Here is a 6,201-nt window from a genome sequence, read left to right on the forward strand (position 1 = left end):
AGCCACGTCTCAGTTATCCCCACAATATCGTATCTGCCAATTTCCAAAAGAGCCTCAAGCTCATCCATCTTATTTCTAATGCTTTGTGCATTCATATATAGTATTTTTAATTTGTTACTGCTCTCACCCTTCCCATCAACTCCTATTTCACTCAACCTTACAGCATGATCCCTTTTTGAGTTTTCTGCTTCATTGATACAATTGTCTTTCTTGACTTCCCTTGTTCTAACTTTCCCCTCAATTTCCTTCTTAAACATCCAGTTTGTCCCCTCCCCTCGCTACTTAGTTTAAACGTAGCTGTGTTTCAGTAGCAAACCTGCCTGCCAGAATGCTGGTCCCCAACCTATTAAGGTGCAAACCATCTCTCTTGTATAATTTATGCTTACCACAAAACATACCCCAGTGATCCAAGAATTTAAATCCTTGCTTCCTGCACCAGTTCCCCAGCCACACATTCAAGTCCATTATCTCCCTGTTTCTGGCCTCACCAGCCCGAGGAACTGGAAGCAAACTGGAGATAACCACCTTGGACGTCCTGCTTTTCAGCCTTCTTCCTAGTTCTCCGAAGTCCCGCTGTAATATGTTCTTCCTCCTCTTCTTCCCGACATCATTTGTGCCGACATGTACCACCACCTCTGGCTCTTCACCTTCGTCCTTGAGGATTTCCTGCACTCTGTCTGTGATGTCTTTAACCCTGGCACCAGGAAGGCAACACCCCATCCTTAAGTCCCGCCTGCAGCCACAAAAACCTTGTCCCAACCTGTTTAGCCTTTACTGTCCCTCCATACCAGGGATCATCATTGTGAACCTTCACTGAATTGTCTCCAATGAAATTATATCTTAAATAAGGGGGCCAAAACAGCTCACAGTGCTCCAGAACTGGTCTCACCTGCATCTTGTACAGCCGCAGTAAGACTTCCCTACTCTTCGACACCCAACTTTCTTAAAATAAGGGCCAGCATTCCATTTGCCTTCATGCTGCAGGAAAACCCCCAAGCCGTTTTGTGTTGCAGCTTTCTGTAGTTTATCTTCATTTAAATAATACTATGTTCTTTTGTTCTCCCTTCCAAACAGAACGATTTCATGTTTTTCCACATTATACTCCATTTACCAACTTTTTCTTGATTTACTTAACCTATTAATATATATCTGTAAACTGTCTGTATCCCCTTTGCAAACCATTTTAGCAATCTGTAAATTTGGCTACAGTGCATTTGTTTTCTTCCTCCAAATCATTAATAAATGTACTTTAAGTAGTTGTGGACCTAGCACTGATTTCTGTGGAACATCATTTGTTACTGGTTACCAACCTGAAAAAGAGACCCTTAACGTCATTCACTGTTTCCTGCCTAGAAGCCAAGTCTCTGTCCTTGCCAATGTACTATCTCCATCACCATGGGCTCTTATCTTATGACTTAATCTTCTTTAAGATATTTTGTCAAGTGCCTCCTGGAAGTCCAAATACAACACATCTACTGGTTGCCCTCTATCCTCTATAGTGGAGACTTCCCTTGAAAAAACACAAATTAGTCAGACACAATTTCCCTTTCATGATGCTTTGCTGACTGCTTGATTGGCTTAAGATTTTTCAAAGGTCCTGCTATTATTAACATAACAGTTGATTGCAATATTTTTCCAATGATAGATATAATGATAATTGGCCTGTCCACTTTTTGTCTTTCTCCCTTTTTAAATAGGAGTGTCACATTTTTCCAAGTTGTTTATTACTTCTCCAGAATCCAACTTTTTTTTTTGAAAATTATGAACAATTCATCCATTATTTTTGTAGCTCCATTTTTGTTGATCCTGGAGAGAGGAACTTAAAATTACAAGCACAAGGTAAGTTGTACTAAGCAAACAGATAGAGTTACAAGCAGCCAAGCCTCCAGGTTCAGACGGATTTCATGGTAATGCTCTCATTATTACAATGATAACTGGCTAAGCTCAGAGGCTGGGAATCCTATGGAGAGTTACTCATCTCTGAACTACCCAAAGACTATCCATCATTTACAAGGTAAAGTTAGGAGTGTCATGAGAATTTCTCTATTTGGCTTGAAGGGTACAGCTCCAACAACATTCAAGTATCTTAATTACAACCAGGGTAAAGCAGTAAGTTTGATTAGCATCCCATTCACCATCTTAAATACTCTATCTTCACCACTGGTGCAAAGTGACAGCAGTGTATACTTTGTCAGCATCTTCCTATCTCACAACATCTACCACTAAGTAGACAAGGATGGAAGACACATCAGCTGCAAGGCCCCTCCAAGTCACACCCCATCTTTATTTGGAAGAATATTACAGCCCATTCATTGCCATTGGGTCAAAATTCTTGAACTCTCTCCCTGACAACATTGTGTGTGTGCCTACACCACAAGAAGTGGGTGCAATCTCTTTGGAGGGTTGGTGTACACTCGATGGACCAACTGGCCTCTTTTTGCACATTAGGCATTCTATGATTCTATGATTTTATGAACTGCAACAGTTTCTTCTCAACGACCTTCTCAAGGACAATTAGGGATGTCCAGTGAAAGTCCCGTCTCAGGGAAAGAGTGAAAATAAAGCCAGTCAGCCAGAGAATCATAGAAAATGGCCATTTTAACATTTACTGATCTAACCATCACTATTAATTTGCCGTGTTATTAAACTCTACCCCTGGCTCCCACTACCACCTTGAATTTATTGATGGCATATGGTTTGTTTTAAATGAACACAAATCAGCTTTACATATGGCTTCTGAAGACTTAAGTGCTTTATTTGTGATAGCTTATATCAACAAAAATAAACACAAGGAAGCATATGGGAAAATATGTGGATAAGAGTTGAATATTTATTTGTCCCCTTGTACTGTTTTAGGCATGTTTAGGGATGTGCAAAGGATAGTCCAGATGTTGCTGGACCATAGTCAAGCCTTAACTAATTTTTTTTTGTTGGCTAGAAACTAAAAAACAGGATATGTAATTGAGCCTCACAATGTAGGGTGTTAAATGAGATACTACCGTGTGTACGCATACATAATTATATTCAGCTTTCCAAGATTATAACCTTTATTACAACATTTCCTTTCCAAGCACAAACTCGACTAATGATGGTTGTTCGTAGCCAAAATATTTTTAAAATAAAGTTTTATCATCTGAAACATTGAGCTAGCAAAATCTCATTATATTTGCCAGCCCAGAGTCATTACAGGTTGTTTATAAAGGGAGTCTTGCCATCAAGACCACTTTTAACAAGTTAAATGGTTGCAAAGAATTATAATTAACTTCAATGTGCATTTGCTTTGCTCAACCTCTGTAAAGTTTTCAAATAATTTTGTCTAAGAGAACATGCAATCGAATCCGAGTATGTAGGTGTTCAAAATGAAAAGCATAATTAAGGATATAGTTTTGGATAATTCAAAGCCCCACTGTGAGAAAACTGATTTTTGATTGTAACTTTGTGAATGTTAATGTTGCTCCCGCATTGTCAGGTTCTGTCAATGTCCATAGTATACTAAGCTGATAATGTGAATGATTTGCAATTAACACCCCTTGAGTCAAATTGATCAAGTAAAGTGGCTACATAAACAGAGTGCCTTTGTGTTATTTTAATTTTGCCAGCTTTCCACCCTCTTGGCCTGAAAATTATTTCAAAAGTCAGAGTGTTTAGTTCCAATTTCAGTGCCTAATTTTATTGGGCCTGAGATCTTACATTCTACTTGAAATAATATCCATTATTCAAACCTACATATTGCCAGCACCAATTTTACCTCTAGACCAAAGGATCTTCAATTACTTCAAACATAACAATTGAGAAATTGTGCAAGGCCTGATATTAGAGGTGTGGAATGTGATGTACGATTACATTGTGTCTGATGAAGTGATGTAGACAGCATATAAACGTCATGCCGCCAATTTATCATCCTAATCATAGCACACAGCCCACTGCTGTGTTCACTGCTGTATGTTTAGCAAGAGGCCTAGGATCTGTGTCATGTCATATCAATTGAAGCCAGCACATACTGTCAAAAGCCAGTCTGCACCCTTTAAAGAATACATTTCTTCTGGATGCAGTAGCTGACCAAAATTGTGGCACTGTTTCTCTGAAAGAGGAGCAACAGGGCTTCCAGGTTCTCCTGACAGAACACCGGGCGCCTTAAGGTAGAAGGAAGGAGAGAGGTCGTCTTTCCATAGGGACACCAGAGCCCTTCAGACAGAGGAAAGAAATGGGAGCAGGGGCACTATACATGAAGACCAGCGTCGCATGCTACTAAAAGTACCACAGCCTTTGACACCAGCACATTCCACACTGCAGTCAGTGCACTGTGTGAACTATGTCTGATTTCACCTTCTCCTGCTTTTCATGTGTTCCCTACTCAAGTCCTGAAAATGGTTCCAAACGTATCTAGGCTACACTGTTCTGTAATAATAGGAGGAACTCTGCTTCTCCTAATTCCAAGTGAAAACACATTTTTTTTAAAAAAAGTACAGCATGCCTGCTTATGGTCAGCCACCACTGAGCGCATTCTGTGGAAATCTGAATGAAGTAGATGAGGAGTCTCTTCTTTCAAGATTTGCTTGATTTCTGGAAGTCAATCTTAAACTGTCATTGAGTCACTCATGAGTGTGTCTAAAACTGGTTGAAGATGCCCCCCTGAGACACCCGCATGTGTGGTATGAGTTGCCAGAAGCTGTGGTGGATGTTGGCATCATTACAACATTAAAAAAGCATCTGGACGGGTATATGAACAGGAAGGGTTTAGAGGGATATGGGGAGAAAGTGAGGTCTGCAGATGCTGGAGATCAGAGCTGAAAATGTGTTGCTGGAAAAGCGCAGCAGGTCAGGCAGCATCCAGGGAACAGGAGAATCGACGTTTCGGGCATAAGCCCTGAAGAAGGGCTTATGCTCGAAACATCGATTCTCCTGTTCCTTAGAGGGATATGGGCCAAGTGCTGGCAAATGGAACTAGAGTAATTTAGGATACCTGGTTGGCGTGGACAAGTTGGACTGAAGGGTTTGTTTCTGTGCTGTACAAGTCTATGACTCTCTGACTGTATGACCTAGATATGGTCTGAGACTTCTACAGTGTTATTCTTGGGACACAAGGCTGAAACTATATTTATTTCCCTGTACTGATCATAATTTAAAACACCTTATGTGCTTGATAATGCCATTAAACTTTACCTTATATCTTAAAAGAAGGATCCTTCTAATTCTGGTGGTACTTTTTCCAGCTGCTTAAGAGCTGGTTAAAGTTGAAGATCATGTTTAGGACATCAAGAGAAGTGACCCAGTAAATTTTGACTCTCGACATGGATAGGCAGAGCTAACTGAAATAATTGAACTTGTTCAGATGGAAGTGCAATCACATTCAAATGATCCTCATGCTCTGTCGAAATCATGAGGCCTTAACACAGTAGGCAGACTTCAGAAATTCACTTGTGTTAAATAAAATGCTGCATTGTACACACAAAACATGGTGTCAGAGGTGAGACTGCGAGAGAGTTGACTGGCTGTAAGGAAGCACAGCTACTGACAGAGTGAGGTAGTCGAAAAGCGTGGCACTGGAAAAGCAAAGCAGGTGGGCTCTCCTGCTCCTCGGGTGCTGCCTGACCTGCTGTGCTTTTCCAGCACCACACTTTTGAACTCTGATCTCCAGCATCTGCAGTCCTCACTTTCTCCATAGAGAGACACAGACATGTTCAGAGATGTGAACATAAAGTTCAAAAATTATATTGCTAAGAGAACACAATGATCAATTTCTTTTCTATGATTTTAATTAATCTTTGATTGACCATAATATCATGCATCTTGGATGAACTCAAATTCTTATTATTTTTTCTGCTTGTTTGTAGTGGGCGTGCATCACCAGCATTTATTGCCTATCCCTAATTGCCCTGAGGAAGGTGATGGTGAACTGCCTTCTTGAAGACCATGTTATGGAAGAAGTTCCAGGATTCTGACCCAGTGACAGTGAAGTACAGTGAAGATGATGCAGGTCTATGTTGGAATATTATGTCCCTTCGAGCAGAATTTACAGGCTGTGGCAGTCACATACATTTGGTCATTAAAGAATAATTTTAGATGAAAAAATTCAATAAGTTGGAAAAGCAATCATCCTTTTCTAAGAAGAAATAAGAACCTGTTATCAGTCAGTAAGACGAATCACAGTTGTGAATTATGGATGGTGCTCCATATTTTACCAGACCAATTAATGCCATT

The 6,201-nt window shown here is 40.2% G+C and overlaps 1 long non-coding RNA gene across 1 annotated transcript in view; it reads left to right on the forward strand.

Moving 5' to 3' along the window:
• The window catches only part of LOC122540565, a 79,625-nt gene extending 73,757 nt beyond the window's left edge, over positions 1–5,868 (forward strand). The window contains exon 4 of the long non-coding RNA XR_006309351.1: positions 5,835–5,868. This is a non-coding gene — a long non-coding RNA (uncharacterized LOC122540565). The remainder of the gene's footprint in view (positions 1–5,834) is intronic.
• The last annotated feature ends 333 nt before the right edge of the window (positions 5,869–6,201 follow it).

The sequence above is a fragment of the Chiloscyllium plagiosum genome, chromosome 3 (genome assembly GCF_004010195.1).
Source record: "Chiloscyllium plagiosum isolate BGI_BamShark_2017 chromosome 3, ASM401019v2, whole genome shotgun sequence".
NCBI lineage: Eukaryota > Metazoa > Chordata > Chondrichthyes > Orectolobiformes > Hemiscylliidae > Chiloscyllium > Chiloscyllium plagiosum.